This window comes from Gouania willdenowi, chromosome 21, assembly GCF_900634775.1.
Source record: "Gouania willdenowi chromosome 21, fGouWil2.1, whole genome shotgun sequence".
Lineage (NCBI taxonomy): Eukaryota > Metazoa > Chordata > Actinopteri > Blenniiformes > Gobiesocidae > Gouania > Gouania willdenowi.
In genome coordinates, this window is record NC_041064.1 from 24,568,709 (window position 1) to 24,584,738 (window position 16,030).

Consider the following 16,030-nt stretch of genomic DNA (forward strand, 5'->3'; position numbering starts at 1 on the left):
TTTAAAAAAAAAATAATAATAATGGAATTTATATCACCTATTGCCATATTGAGGAAAAAAATAGAGAGATGAATATTGGTCCATATCACACAGGCCTAATGTAACCAAAGCAGTAACATTTTATCTTGTAAAGAATATGATTGTCTAAACTGTGTGAAATGAGGCGTTCAAACACTGCTTAAAGTAGGATTTTATTAATATGATTATCTTTTATTCCATTTTTCATTTAGGGCGATGATTTTAACAAGGTTTTATTAAAATAACTTTAAAATAGTCTAAATGATTTGAGTGAAAAAAATCGTGATAAAATCGCGAGCGTGATTTCACAAAGAAAAAATATGATGTGATATGATATTTTTCCCATATCGCCCACCCCTATGTTAAATCTAAATGTTTAAATCTAAATCTAAATGTTATATATCATATCTAAATGCTTAATCTTATATCTAAATATTAAATCTAAATCTAAATGTTGAACCTAAATATTTCGCACATATGCTAATTTACCCCACCCCTTGTAACCTCAACCATTACACAAGCAGAGAGACACACAGCCGCTCCCACACACCCTTTCACCAATGCCTGTCTGGGTGATATGCACTCGATCTCCACCGCCGGGAGAGAACCAGCCATACATATCACCCAGGCAGGCATCGGTGAAGAGGCGGGTGGGAGCGGCTGTGTGTGTTTCTGCTTGTGTATTGGTTGAGGTTCCAAGGGGTGGGGTCAAATAGCATATGTGTGAAACATTTAGGTTAAGGTTAGAGTAGTAGTTAGAGCGGGCGGTGTTCAGGGCAGTTTTGTATAGTTGAAGGTGATCAGAGTAGGCTTGGAGATGGACTGGTAAACCTTTTTTTATGTGGAGACGTTCAAGTTGGTGTTTGTGGGTTTTTAGTTTTCTGAGGTCGGGGGTGTACCAGGGGGCGGTGTGTGTAAATGAGACTAATTTGGTTTTGGAGGGGGCAAGTTGGTCGAGGCAGGAGGAGAGGCAATTATTGTAATGATTAACAAGGTCCGTGGGGTCGTCAGAGAGCGGGGGGGAGGCAGACAGAAGGTTAAGAAGAGAAGTGGAAAAATCATGAGGAGAGATGGATTTCAGGTTTCTAAAACAAATGGTTTGCTTGTCGTTGGGGTGGAGGGTGGGGAGGGGGAGGTGGAGGTCCATGGTGCTAGCCAGATGATCGGAGATGCAGAGGTCAGTACTGGAAAGTTACTGGATGGTGAGACCGGTGGAGCAGACTAAATCTAGGGTGTGGCCATGGGTGTGTAAGGGGAAGTTGACTTGCTGAGTGAAGTTGTGGCAGTCCAGTAGAGCAAGGGATTCAGAATGACTGAAAGGATGTTGTGGATATGGTGCTGATGTTGAGGGCTTTTTTATGGACTGAGGCTACGCCACCGCCCCGGCCAGTGAGATGGGGCTGTTCAATGTAAGTGTAACTGGGGGAGTGGCTTGGTTTAGTGAGAAATAGTCCAGAGGTTTATGCCAGGTTTCAGTGATGCAGAGGAAGTCCAGGTTATTGTCTGTTATGAATTCATGTAGGATAAGTGCTTCATTGTTCAGTGAACGGGTGTTAAGGAGAGCCAGTTTCAGTATTTTCAGCGTTGAGGGTGGCTGTGAGGAACAAGGGAGTGGACGGAGGATTGGATTGGGCCGTTTTATGCGTTTAGTGTCATTTTTGTAGAGTTTAGGGGGCCTGGATGTGATTATGGACTGAATGGGAAAGGTGTGAGCAGATGAATGTAGTAACGGGTGGAGCCTGTAGGGGGAGCTGTGGCAGGAAGAGGCGCTTTGGTGGGGCAAAGTAGAGTAAGGTGAAGGAGACGGTGTGTGTTTTGTAAATAGTCAGTCATGTGGGAAATGCAGGACGGCGTGCCGAAGATTGGCTGTTAAAATACTACTGATTAGTTAGTTAGATTTAACATATACTATTTACATTTAGATTTAGATTTAATATTTAGATTTAGATTTAATATTTAAATTTAGATTCAAAATTTAGATTTAATATTTAAATTTAGATTTAATATTTAAATTTAGATTTAATATTTAAATTTAGATTTAATATTTAAATTTAGATTTAATATTTATATTTCATATTTAGATTTAATATTTAGATTTAATATATATATTTAATAAATAGATTTAATATTTAGATTTAATATTTAATATATAGATTTAATATTTAGATTTAAATTTAATATTTAGATTTAATATTTAGATTTAAATTTAATATTTAAATTTAATATTTAGATTTAATAACTAGATTTAAATGTAATATTTAGATTTAATATTTAGATTTAATTTTAGTATTTAGATTTAATATTTAAATTTATTATTTAAATTTAGATTTAAGATTTAGATTCAATATTTAGATTTAAATTTAGAATTAATATTTAGATTTAACATTTAGATATAAGATTTTGCGAGTCAACTAGTCTGGAACACTCGGATGGACTATCCTTCTATCCTATTCTGTTTGTCCCTCTGTTCACTAACCCAACCAGTTGAAGTGGATGGCTGCCACCTCTGAACCTGGTTCCGCTGGAGATTTCTTCCTATAAAAAAAGGGAGTTTTTTCTTCCCACTGTCGCTAAATGCTTGTTCATGTGGATCTTGTTGGGTTCTTTCTTCTTTTTTACTATGGACTTTATATTTTGTTCGGCGCTTTGAGATGACTTTGTTGTATTTTGCGCTATATAAATAAAGGTAAAGTTAAGGTTGAGTTGAATTGAATTTAGATATAGATTTAACATTTATATATAACATATACCATTTAGATTTAAATATTTAGATTTAATGCTTTTTTTTTTACCTCTAAGTGGTTAAATGTAGGAACGTGCTAAATATGAGAAAAGTGAGATAAATAATGAAAATGTGTTTGTTACAACTTTTATACTACATTTTTACACTTGGTACCCCCATACAAATCTACATAACTTTCATCCCTGAGATACAAGACCTCCTTTCCATCTTTTGCTCAACATCTGCACAGAGGGAACTAAACAGAGGGATGACTCTGATGATGAAATCTCTGAGAAAACTTTATTTACATCTCCTTCATTCTCATTCTTGTGTAAAAAGTTGATTTTCTAATTAGAATTGTTGTTAATAAATATTGTGTAATAAATACAGTTTGTCTTGCTGGTTTTTTTCAGGTTAGTTTAATCTTTTCAATGAACCTTCTATACCCCTTCACCACTTTGTTACTGCAATCATTTTAAAAGGTTGTAAATCTAGTGCATGTAAACTTTAGCTTGAATCAGGGTTGGAGTCAATTACATTTTAAAATTACAATTACGCATTCAATTATCCATGTTCAATTACAACGCAATTATGATTACGTTGATGGGCATTTTTTCCAACTACAATAAAAATTAGAAGCATATTTTCTGCTGAAATTCAATTACATTTACGTTCTGAATTACTAAAGTTAAATTACAATTAATCACAATTACTGAGTCTTTAATAAATAACCCCATAAAACTTTTGTTTTCTGTAACAATCAGTTATGATACCAGGTCGGTTTTGACCCATGTCTTAAGTCAGCTGTAGAATACAGTAAAAAATATTATCTTTTATCTAATTTTCTGTCTCAATACTTGGTTACCTTGTTAGGCTTTGTTATTCATGAAAATATTAGCCTTAATATTTTCGGTGTGGGCATTATTTGTGTCAGTATATATATAAATATATATATATTTTTTAATGGTAAAATGATCCTTAAGAGGACAGGTTATGATATCAAATATATTTTAATCATTTTAACTACATATGTGTAAGCCACAGAACTGTAAAATGCTTCCCCAGTTTTGCATTTAGTTAAATTGTAAATGACAGTTTTTATTCGCCAATTTTATTTTAATTACAATATTACAACTTTAACAGAGATTGCCCTATCAGAAGATTGTTTAATAATGGCTTTACAGATGATTATCTAAATCCAATCCATATGTGGATTTAAAATGAAGGCGATTTCTAATCACCAAGCTTTTCTGCAGAGTTTAACGCAATAACTATGTTATGTCAAAATACAATTTTATTTCCAAAAGTCAACATGGGTACTATATTATTACCTATAAAATTATTAAAAACTGAAAAAAAGAAAGCTTTTAAATTGTTTTGGAGGACAATATTTTTTACATGGCCTATTTATATTGATCATATTTATTTATATCAAAGAACATATAGAATAGATGGTCAATTGTCCTGATCGATTTGGTTTCTTCTTATGCAGGTCGGTCCACATTGTATCAAAAGACATTTTCTGAGCTCAGTAAGATGTGTGCTTAGACTGCCACCATGTGGTAAGAAAGGAGAAAACAGCTTTGTAAGAGTTTTTTTTTTTTTGTCATTTAGTTATTCTCCAATCGAACTAGAGAACAACTAAACTTTTTTAACTTGATTAAAACATGTTCAAAGTACCTACCGAGATAATCAGTGCTATTTCTTTCAAATAACAGTACTTCTACTTGAGTAGGATATATCAGTACTCTTTATACCTCTGGTGGCTACATAAGATAAACCTGCCAGATTAAAGAGGAGAAAAGGGAAGCAGGTGGTGTTTTTACAGAAAAAGCTGATCCAGCCATTTCACAACAAGGACAAACACGGTGAAAACTCAGCACAATGCTAATATAATATTGTTATTAGTTATTTGTTGACTTATCACTTATTTATATTTTTAAAGAAGCTTTTATCTTATATCTATTCTTTTTATTTAAATGTTATTTTTCATGTCCACGTTAATGCCCTGAGACTTCAGGTATTAAAAGGCTCCAACTTTGAATTTGGCTCATGTGGATTTTATTTAGAACTTGTAATTTATGTACTATTAAGACAGATTGATAAATACATCTATATATAAATATCACCCATGTTTTTGTGCCATATTTGTATGACAGACTGACAGCAGGTCATTAAGGGGAGTAACGGTACTTGTGTGAGAAGTGTGTTGTTTTGTTATGTCAGTAAAATGCTTTGACCTCATCTTTGCCTCCTTGAGTCCAAGAGTGTGCAAATAAGGTTGTGAGTGAGTGAGAAATGATGACGATAAACCTATAGTTGCACGATACCTACGGTACCCCGCGGTACCAAATTATAACGGTTCCTACTTTACTAGAAATTCTACACAACGGTTACAGTCACAAACACGAGACAACACATGGCAGAAGCACCGGGCCCCAGCGGCGAGTCTGCCGCGGCATCATTAATTTTACTAAAAAATCCAAACTCCAAAAGTCCCATTTGGAACTAATTTGGCTTTAAAAGAAGCAGAGACGATAAAACAATAGGAGATCCACTGTGCAGGCGCTGTCACCAGCTATAGGAGCCAAAGGACTTCCGCACGGACTCAGAGCGACCTTTTTTCTTTATTTTTTCATTTAATTTACAGAGATATTAACAATGTACAAACAATATTTACAGTTTGCATACACACAAAAGAGGGATCACATCTAATCTCATAAAACACCAGTGACGTCAATAGTTTTTTTTTTCTTAAAGACAGTGGATTTGTTATCATAAGTTGATTATTTATATTAGTTAAACATACATTGATGTGCAAAGGAAACCAAATGGTTATTTTTTAAATTTCAACCATATAAATTCTAACTTTATTTATTAGTTGTTTTTTTTAATTGCTTTTATGCTTTTGTTCATGTTCTCTCATCATCCACCAAACAACACTATAAGTAATTAATTACACTGGCTCCCAGTCAGCCTCAGAATAGACTTTAAAGTTCTGCTGCTGGTGTATAAATGTGTGAATGGGTTTGGTCCAGAATACATCAGTGACATGTTAGTCAGGTATGAACCCAGCAGGTCTCTCAGATCTATGGACACAGGTCAGATAGTGGAGCCCAGAGCTCACAGTAAACATGGTGATGCTGCTTTTAGTTGTTATGTTGAAAAGAAGTGGAACAAACTGAAGTCAGCATCTAATGTGAACATTTTTAAATCAAAGTTAAAGACACTTTTTTCTCTACTGCATATGATTGAGAGAGAGATTTTTAGTCATGTTGTTGATGTCATGTGTTTGTTGAAGATTTGAATGCCATTTTTTGTAACAATTCTCATAATCTACACATTTTTGCAATGGTGATGATTGCTGTTTTCCTTGTGTTCTTCAAACTTTTCACATACACCAGGATACTCATAATATATCATCGAAGCTGCAGAGAAGTCAGGAAAAAAGCTGCACACACATGTTTACCCCACCTGCTAGTGTTGGTCAGTTTCTCCCTTCTGTGCACATATGATGTCGTTATAGTTCAACTCGGGACTGACCTTTCAAAGCTTGTACGGTTGTTGATGACTTTTCAAGCCATTTTGTATCATCCCCTCTTTAACCCAATAGTGTAGTTTAGTTTATTTGTTTATTTGAGCAGTTAAAGTTCTGCTCAAAAGGAGTGGGCCGAAGCAAGTGCTTATCAGCGCCCACCCCCGAGATCATTACAATGAAAATAACATATCACACAGTACAAGGGAACAAATTACAAGGAATAAAGTATAAGAGCATAGGAACACAGCATGCACACAACACACAACATATCCGTTTGTGATTTAACCTTAGACATTATCAGTGATACATTTAGCACATCATATTTTGATTGTGATTTTACCTCTTTAGCAAAAGAGAACCTGTTACACATTAAAGTGGCTGTTTTACCACGGACTACACTTACAGAGCACTGTTTGAAATCTTCATATAATTAACAGAAGCGAAGCACAACTACAACAACGTCTCATTTCATGTACGATGTCTGTTACAAGGCAAGTGACAAAAGGCGATAATTTCTTACTTACAGATGGTTTTCAATCAATGCCAAACATAGTGAACATTCCTTAAAGTCACTAATTATGTGTTAAAAGAACATTAATATACATATTATCCGTGATCTTGCTACTTCCCAATTGTCATTTCCATCCTTGATATGGTATTGATTTGTGTACAATTTTGCTTTTTTTTTTCTTTTCTTTTTTTAATTTACGATGAGTTATGTAATATGTAAGCCCTGCATAGTGTAGTGCGTTAAAAAGCCAGGGTGTAGAGCGGGTCCATTGAAGAGGGCAGTAGCTCCTTATCAACAAACAAACCCCACCCAGCTGCCCTAACTAGCTGATTTGGTAGATGATATTCCTATACTGTGTGGTGCATTTAAAGACAAGGTATACGAGTCCATTGGGAGGATCCCTCTCTACAGATTTGTAGCTCGCCTACTCTAAATCTCTATTTGCTATTTTGAGCAATAGACACAGGTTGAAGATGAAGGAAATATCCAAACACTTAAAAAGGTTGTTCTGCCAAGTCAAAGTCATTTAATGCATTTAAAACCTTTGTATTGCAGTATGTTTGGTGGCAATAATCAACTCTAGATGCACTGATTGTTGGGATGTATTGAAACAGTTATTGTGTCTATATGAGGTTAGGGTCTTTTTTACATGAGGTTTTATTTCAATCCTTTTTCTTGTTGAAGTGTGTCACTTTTACACGAAAGCTCCAGTTATTTGCTATTGCATTTGTCATTAAAATTGTACAACATTAAAATGTGCTTATATTTACCATTTTGTTAAAACATATTTATATTTTGTGTTTATTAATGCCAAAGCCAGTTAGAATTGTCATCTTTTATTTTTTTTTTTTTTTTACAGTCATGGCTTTTTGTGTGTAGTTGAAATGTAAATGTAATTTTTGAGTTTCTATTCAATGGAAAACCTTGAACACCAGCATGTACACATTGTTGATATTCATTAATGTTCTTTCTTGAATGCACATGAGCTCATCCACAACCTAAATTCTCTGGTAGAATTTCAGCAATACATTTTCTTTTTGCACTTAATTCTATGTAAGATGCTGTCCATAATTTGCCAAATGTACTCTTTATGAAATAAACAAGCTACACACTTTACAACCTCTTTGAAATGAAACATCTCAGCCCTACACTACGAAGCTGGATCTACAGATCCAGGCTGTCTGTTTGTTCACGGGTTTGAACAAACCAAACATTTACACTCTCTAATTTTCTGTCTCAATACTTGGTTACCTTGTTAGGCTTTGTTATTCATGAAAATATTAGCATTAATATTTTCAGTGTGGGCATTTTTTGCGTCAGTATATATATATATATATATATATATATATATATATATATATATATATATATATATATTTTTTTTTTTTAATGGTAAAATGATCCTTAAGAGAACAGGTTATGATATGAAATATATTTTAATCATTTTAACTACATATGTGTAAGCCACAGAACTGTAAAAATCTTCCCCAGTTTTGCATTTAGTTAAATTGTAAATGACAGTTTTTATTCGCCAATTTTATTTTAAATACAATATTACAACTTTAACAGAGATTGCCCTATCAGAAGATTGTTTAATAATGGCTTTACAGATGATTATCTAAATCCAATCCATATGTGGATTTAAAATGAAGGCGATTTCTAATCACCAAGTTTTTCTGCAGAGTTTAACGCAATAGCTTCATCTTTGCCTCCTTGAGTCCAAGAGTGTGCAAATAAGGTTGTGAGTGAGTGAGAAATGATGATGATAAACCTATAGTTGCACAATACCTACGGTACCCCGCGGTACCAAATTTTAACGGTTCCTACTATACTAGACATTCTACACAACGGTTACAGTCACAAACACGAGACAACACATGGCAGAAGCACCGGGCCCCAGCAGCGAGTCTGCCGTGGCATCACTAATTTTACTAAAAAATCCAAACTCCAAAAGTCCCATTTGGAACTAATTTGGCTTTAAAAGAAGCAGAGATGATAAAACAATAGGAGATCCACTGTGCAGGCGCTGTCACCAGCTATAGGAGCCAAAGGACTTCCACACGGACTCAGAGCGACCTTTTTTCTTTATTTTTATTTTATTTTGTTTTAATTTAATTTACAGAGATATTAACAATGTGCAAACAATATTTACAGTTTGCATACACACAAAAGAGGGATCACATCTAATCTCAAAACACCAGTGACGTCACCCAGAAAATGCATACAAATATAGTTTTCTCAGGGAATCAGTTCCTGTTTATTGGATTTTATCCTCTATGGTTTATTATGTTGGAGAAGAAGCATTATTGCGAAATAGTTTTTGGTTTTTTTTTTCTTAAAGACAGTGGATTTGTTTTCATAAGTTGATTATTTATATTAGTTAAACATACATTGATGTGCAAAAGAAACCGAAAGGTTATTTTTTAAATTTCAACCATATAAATTCTAACTTCATTTATTAGTTGTTTTTTTTTTTAATTGCTTTTATGCTTTTGTTCATGTACTCTCATCATACACCAAACAACACTATAAGTAATTAATAAGTATTTCCAACTTGTACAAATACATTGCAGTTCATAATAATAATATTAAAAGGCTTCAGTATCGCGATATTACCTGATTTGTCTGGTATAGTATTGTGGTTACTCATTCTGGTATCGTGACAACTCCAGATAGACCTACAGTATACTCACATCCTTCTAATCGACCATATTAGGTTCAGGTGCAACTCTTCAACCAACTAACAAACTTTACCCATTTTCTTTTACCTTGATTTAATCCTCAAAGTAAGATCCTGCTCTGTGTAAGACGCTGAATAAATGTTCTCATTAGTAAAAATTAGGGATGCTCCGATCAGGTTTTATGCTGCCGATCACCGATACCGATCAGCCAAAGAGCCGATCACTGGCGATCACCGATACCGATCACATGGATTGGCTGTAAATTTGTCATTGTAGTATGATGAGTGCTACCGGCTAGACGGTTTGGAAAAAAAGAACCATAAATTCACTTTAATTTAGAGAAAAGCATGTTTTTACTTTAAGTGAAAAAATACAAAAACCTTGCAGGGACAATGCAGCATCGATTCAATTAAAGAACTGAAAAACACTTAAAATGACCTGCTATCAGTAACACAATCTTTAACAGATTGAAAACATTAAAGCTCTCAACAGGCTGAATAGTGCAGAAAATCAAATAAATAAAAGGCAATATATCTCACAACATGTCAAGTAACAAAGGATACATTCAAAGTCAAATGCAGGTTGAATTCAAATAAACTAACATAAATTACTAAATCAAAATACCTGAGAACATGGCTTGGCAAACTCTGTTGTGCATTGTCAAAAACAAAAAACAAAACTGCTTAGTGCTTACCTTTCTTATGATTTATAAAATAAATAATATAATGGGTCTGTTGCCTCGTATGTAAAAAAAATAAATAAATAGCCCATTTGTCACTTAAATAACAACATAAATAGGGTCTTAAAGACCTCGAAACAGAAAAAAAGCACAACTGAACGTGAAGTGCGTTTGCTTTGAACAGACAAAATATGGTAAACAGCATTTCCACATGCTAAATGTCTATGATTTTTTGAGAAGCATTGTGGGAAGATTCTTTTTAATAAAGAGGAGCATCTCTGCTTTTTCGGTCATGAGTCTATTCCTGTGTTCGTCCACGATGTTGGATGCCGCACTGAATAAGCGCTCACTCTCCACACTGGTGCAGGGTGCAGACAGGTAAGCTCTTGCTACTTTAGCAAGGTTCGGAAATCGTTCCTTATTAGTTTTCCAGTATGCCAATGGTGATGCACTCCGAGGGATGGGTGGCTCTGAGAGGTAGATAATCATCTCTGATGGTGCTGCTGCTGCACTCTCAGTGTGAGCCTGCTGTGGGGTTTCTTCTGCCAGGATTTCACCAAACATTGAAGAAAATGGTCCTGGTCGGGGCACTTTCTCTGCTGGTGCCCCTGTGATGTTAGCTTCAGGTACTTGGTTTGGGTCCCTCTGAGTGGCGTCTGTCATCAGACCAAGAAGCTGTCTGTGTGTTTTAGTCTTGAGTCCTTCCTCAGAATAAAATTTGTCTTTGTATCTTGAATGGGGGCAAAAAAAAACATTACATTAATTTTGCATGAAATTTGTAGTTTCAAGCCACTTGAAAATAAAAAAACAACTATGTATAAGTAAATGCTTATTTTTCATAATTATTTGATGATCATTTTCTCACCTTGGGTCTATGATGGTTGCCAAACTGTAGAGGGGCTCATTTTCAATGTCAGCAAATCGTTTGGTGACAGCTTCCAGCAATGTGACCTTAGTTGTCTTCACACCATGATCTGCTGCAGCACTTTTGGAAAGTAGACGCTTTAAAACCATCACAGAGGGTATGACATCAGCAGCAGTTGCAGTTGATGAGCATATTTCCTTAGTCAGCTCTTCAAAAGGTTCCAAGAGTGTTGTTGTGTTTTCAATCAATTCCCACTGGGAAGATGTAAAGGTAGCAGGTAGCTCAAAGTCAGCTGCGTAGACACCCAATGCTCGTTTTTGCTCAAAGAGACTGTGGAGCATGTAATAGGTGCTGTTCCACCTAGTGCTGACATCTTGTTGTAGTCTTTTGGTGGGCTGTCCGAGTTGTTTCTGTACACTCTGAAGTCTTGCATATGCTAAGGGAGAGTGCCTGAAGTGTCCCACAATGCGTCTCCCTTTGGCAATGATGTCACTTATACTGCGCTGTGACAGCACTGCATCATGGATGGCCAGCTGCAGGGTGTGTGCCATACACCCCAAACTTGGATACCCAGCATCTGTCATAGCTTTCACCATGTTTCGGGCATTGTCTCTCAGTATCACGTGTACCTTGTCTTTTGGAATATGCCATGTTTGAAACATTTTCTCAAATGCAGCTGCTAAAGCTACGGCAGTATGGGAGCCCGAAAAATCCTGGGCATGAAGAACAGCTTTTTGAAGTTGAAATTCTGCATCAATCCAGTGAGCTGTTAAACTCAGCATTGACACAGGACTGACGTCCGAGCTCCATATATCACTCGTGAAACTTACAGAGGATGGTATACCTTCTTTAAGGAGACATTCGATGTGAGAGTACACTGTCTGGTGGAGCTCTGGCAGGGCTACGTCTGTGAAATATTTACGTCCCGGTAGCATGTAGCGGGGCTCAAAGTGAGAGAGTAGTCGGCGGAACCCGGTGTCCTCCACCACTGAGAAAGGCTGGTCATCTAGTCTGATGAATTCCATTATTTTCCTGGTTATTTGCTTAGCCTTCTGACTGTCACGCTCATACGGACGAGTGTTGCCAAGCGTGGGCTGCGTTAACTGCCGTCTGACTGTTGCAGTCTTTTTTTCTTTGACTGCCGTGAGCCTCGAAAACTCACCATACTCCGTCAAGTGTTTGTTCTTCAAATGTCGGATCAAGTTTGTTGTGTTGAAGCCTTTTAACGTGCTTCCCCCGCGTGGTATTTTTTCATTGCATGTGTTGCAGGATGCAAACTTTACATCGCTCTCACAGATCTTATAAAAGCTCCACACGGCAGACATGTTGGTTGTTGTGGTTTGCCGCCACGCGCCTGCGCAGTGTGACGGAAAGGGGGAGGGGACACTTCTCTGCACACAGAGCCTCTGCCGGCTGCAAAGTATGAGCTACAGGACAGGTGATCGGATTTTGTGAACGGTAATGAAAGGCATTGATCGGCGAACGCCGATCACATACTTTTCCACGAAGATCGGCCGATAATGATCAGTGGCCGATCGATCGGAGCACCATTAGTAAAAATGTTCTCAATCCCCCACACACACCCACCCACCCACCTACCCACCTACCCACCTACCTACCTACCTACCTACCTACCTACCTACCTTAAAACAATTAAACAAATTTAAGTAGATGTGATAAGTCACTTTAACCCCAGTCTAAATGTAATTAATCCAGCCTCACTACATTACAGACCAGACTTTATCTTTAAACTATTACCACCATTATGTACAAGTCTATATATAACCAATGGGAAGGCAGGGGTTCCCTTTTTGGTGAAGTAAATATCACCGCATTAGTCTGGCAAGAATATGAACAGAGGCCAAGGTGGTAGCAAAATATGTTATTTTATTTATCATCAACAATCGTAATAAAAATACTTCTTTTATTTCATGATGTGGTTTAAAAGCTTGACATACAAAAATATAATAAACTTTCAACACAAACAAAACTTTACCAAACAAGGTTAAGTTTAGAAAATGAAAATATTAACAAACTTAAGGTTAGTAACTCAACCAAAAACAACCCAAACATTAGGCAAAAATGAACAAAATCAAACTAATCAGCTAAACCTCACTTCATTCAGTTAAAGTGCATGGTGCCAAGTTTAGTAAACATGATTTGAGAGCTTATTTAAACACGATTTGAGAGCTTATTTAAACATGATTTGAGAGCTTATTTAAACATGATTTGAGAGCTTATTTAAACATGATTTGAGAGCTTATTTGAACACCAGCGGCCAACTTCCACACTTGGAAACCCGGTTCCCACAGGGGCTCAGGGCGCCTCACAAGAGCAGCATTTCCCCCTCAATGCAAACTCCATCGATAGCATTTAGCACCCGACAGTACAACCTAGGAGCCCCGAACACGCAGACGCTACGGCGTGCACACCTGCTTATAATCCTTCTAATCAGAGGGTGTGGTTAAGAAAGCGTCCGATAAACAAAGATGATGCGTTCACGGGATATATGACGGTGGGAAACTACCACACTTTAACCGCCTGGTTACATATATATAAAGCACATTTAAACCCTGCTTAAGATGATATAATAAAATAAAAAAGTATCACACACACAATCACAGGCGTGAGCGCGTGCACACTAACACACACAAACACGCACTCAAACATTCGTGAGCACACACACTAGCATCAGGTTAGCTACCAGAGAGGCTAACGATACATTTTGTCTCTTCCAAACAGAATAATATTAGGATGTTGTAGTGATTTACCTGCTGCACGTCACAGTCAGTGAAACATAATCACACGACACAGCCAGTTTGTCTGCATGAGAAGAGCGTTCAGTCCGTGCTCACAAGAAATTCTCGTGGTGACGTGACTAAAACACATTTAATACGTATCTAATCTGAATTTAGGACAATTTAAAACTTTTTATTTGTAAAAAAATATTTAACTCTTTTTAAGGACCCGCGGTCACCCTGGGTTTTCTTTGACAAAGTCTTTTGTACTTTAGACTGTTATAGTTTGTATCATCTGTATTTAATTGATGTCCTTTGTGATGAAATGACCTATTTATTTCTAGTAAAGAATGTGATGGAATAAACTTTTTTAAAAATTCCAAGCATTCTATCATTTTGTTCTAGTATTTTCTTTACTACTACATCTTTGTTTTTTTGTGTATTTTTTAGTCTTTTAACTTGTTGGACATTGAAGCAAAACATAAAAAAGGTATAAATTATGATAAAACACATGTCTAAAGGTGAATCATAAAACTTAGTTACTAATATGTTTAAGAAATGTCTTTGGAGTCATTAAAATCAACTTTTAGCCTCAAACAGGTGAAATAATTCATTTACATTTGAATGTCCCCATTTTGAACTAAAAAATCAAAGTACCAGTAACGTAATAATAATAATAATAATAATAATAATAATAATATTACATTCACAGACATAATAACTACAATATATGATAAATGCTGCCCTTTGAAACAAATAACAATCAACCGTAAGACAAACACAATACTCTGGATTAATAAAAAAATTAGCAAACGCATGCAAAAAAAAAAAAATACACTATATAAAAAATATCTTAAAGATAAAACATTGAAAACAGAATTACGATACAAAAAATACAGAAACAAAGTCAACACTCTCCTAAGAGAAAAGAAAAGAGAATATTATGAAAAACAATTAAAAGAGAACAAAAACAAAACCAAAAACTTTGGGAAATTATAAATTCCATAACTTTGCGTAAAAGCAAAGAAGAAGCCACAGATCACTTTATAATAAACAACTTTAAGGAATACAATAAGAAAAAAAAAAATCGCAGAAAAAGTTAATAATTTCTTTATAAATATTGGAATGGAGACTGGGAGAGGAATCTATCAACATCCAACACTTAAATGGAACCATTTTGACAGTGAGAATATAGAGAATGATAACTATTTAACACTTGAAGAAGTAATGGAAGCAGAGGTGAAAGCAATCATTACAAACTGTAATTCAAAAAAAATCCAGAGACGTTAATAATCTAACTATGAGTCTACTAAAAACTATAACAGCTGAAATAACACCACCGCTAACATATAACAGCAATCTCTCATTCAAAAATGGTATTTTCCCAGACCAAATGAAAATCGCAAAAATCAGACCGATCCACAAGAGTGGAGACAAACGAGATTTCACCAACTATCGACCTATTTCAATATTACTGCAATTATCGAAAAATCTAGAAAAACTGTTCATGAAAAGGCTGGACAAATTCATAGAAGAGAATAATATATTACACGAAGGCCAATATGGGTTCAGAAAGGGACGTTCAACAGCAATGGCTATAACTGATACCACGGAAAATATAAGAGATGCATTAGAAAATAATTTATTTGTATTCGGCATTTTTTTGGACCTTAAAAAAGCCTTTGACACAATAAACCATGATATTCTGGAGGAAAAACTTCAAAACTACAGCATTAGACAACGCCCTAAACTGGGTTAAAAGTTATATAAGAAATAGGAGACAATATGTGGACTTTGAACAAAACATATCAATATGCCAAACCATACAATGTGGTGTGCCACAGGGTTCGATGTTAGGGCCAAAACTGTTCATTCTAAATATAAACGACATTTTCAAAGTCTCAAATTGCCTTAAACTAACGCTGTTTGCGGACGACACAACCATGCTATGCTCAGGTAAAGACATTAAAACTCTAATAGAAACGATGAATGAGGAACTATCAAAAATCCAAACATGGCTCAATGTAAAGACTGAAACTAGACATGGATATAATTGAACAAGTAAAAGAATATAGAGCACTAGGAGTGTGGATAGATGAGAAACTGACTTGGAAAAAACACATACAAGTAGTTAAAAACAAAGTTGCTAAAAGCAGCTACATCCTATGGAAATTACAACAAATACTACACACCAAATCACTGAAGACAATCTATTCTTCCCTTGTTGGGTCACATTTAAATTACTGCTCAGAAATCTGGGGAAACACCTACAAAACGT

The 16,030-nt window shown here is 35.6% G+C and overlaps 1 protein-coding gene across 1 annotated transcript in view; it reads right to left on the reverse strand.

Moving 5' to 3' along the window:
* Positions 1 to 16,030, reverse strand: part of LOC114455171 (cysteine/serine-rich nuclear protein 3-like) — an 88,646-nt gene that overhangs the window by 36,647 nt on the left and 35,969 nt on the right. The gene's annotated exons all lie outside the window — the stretch shown is intronic.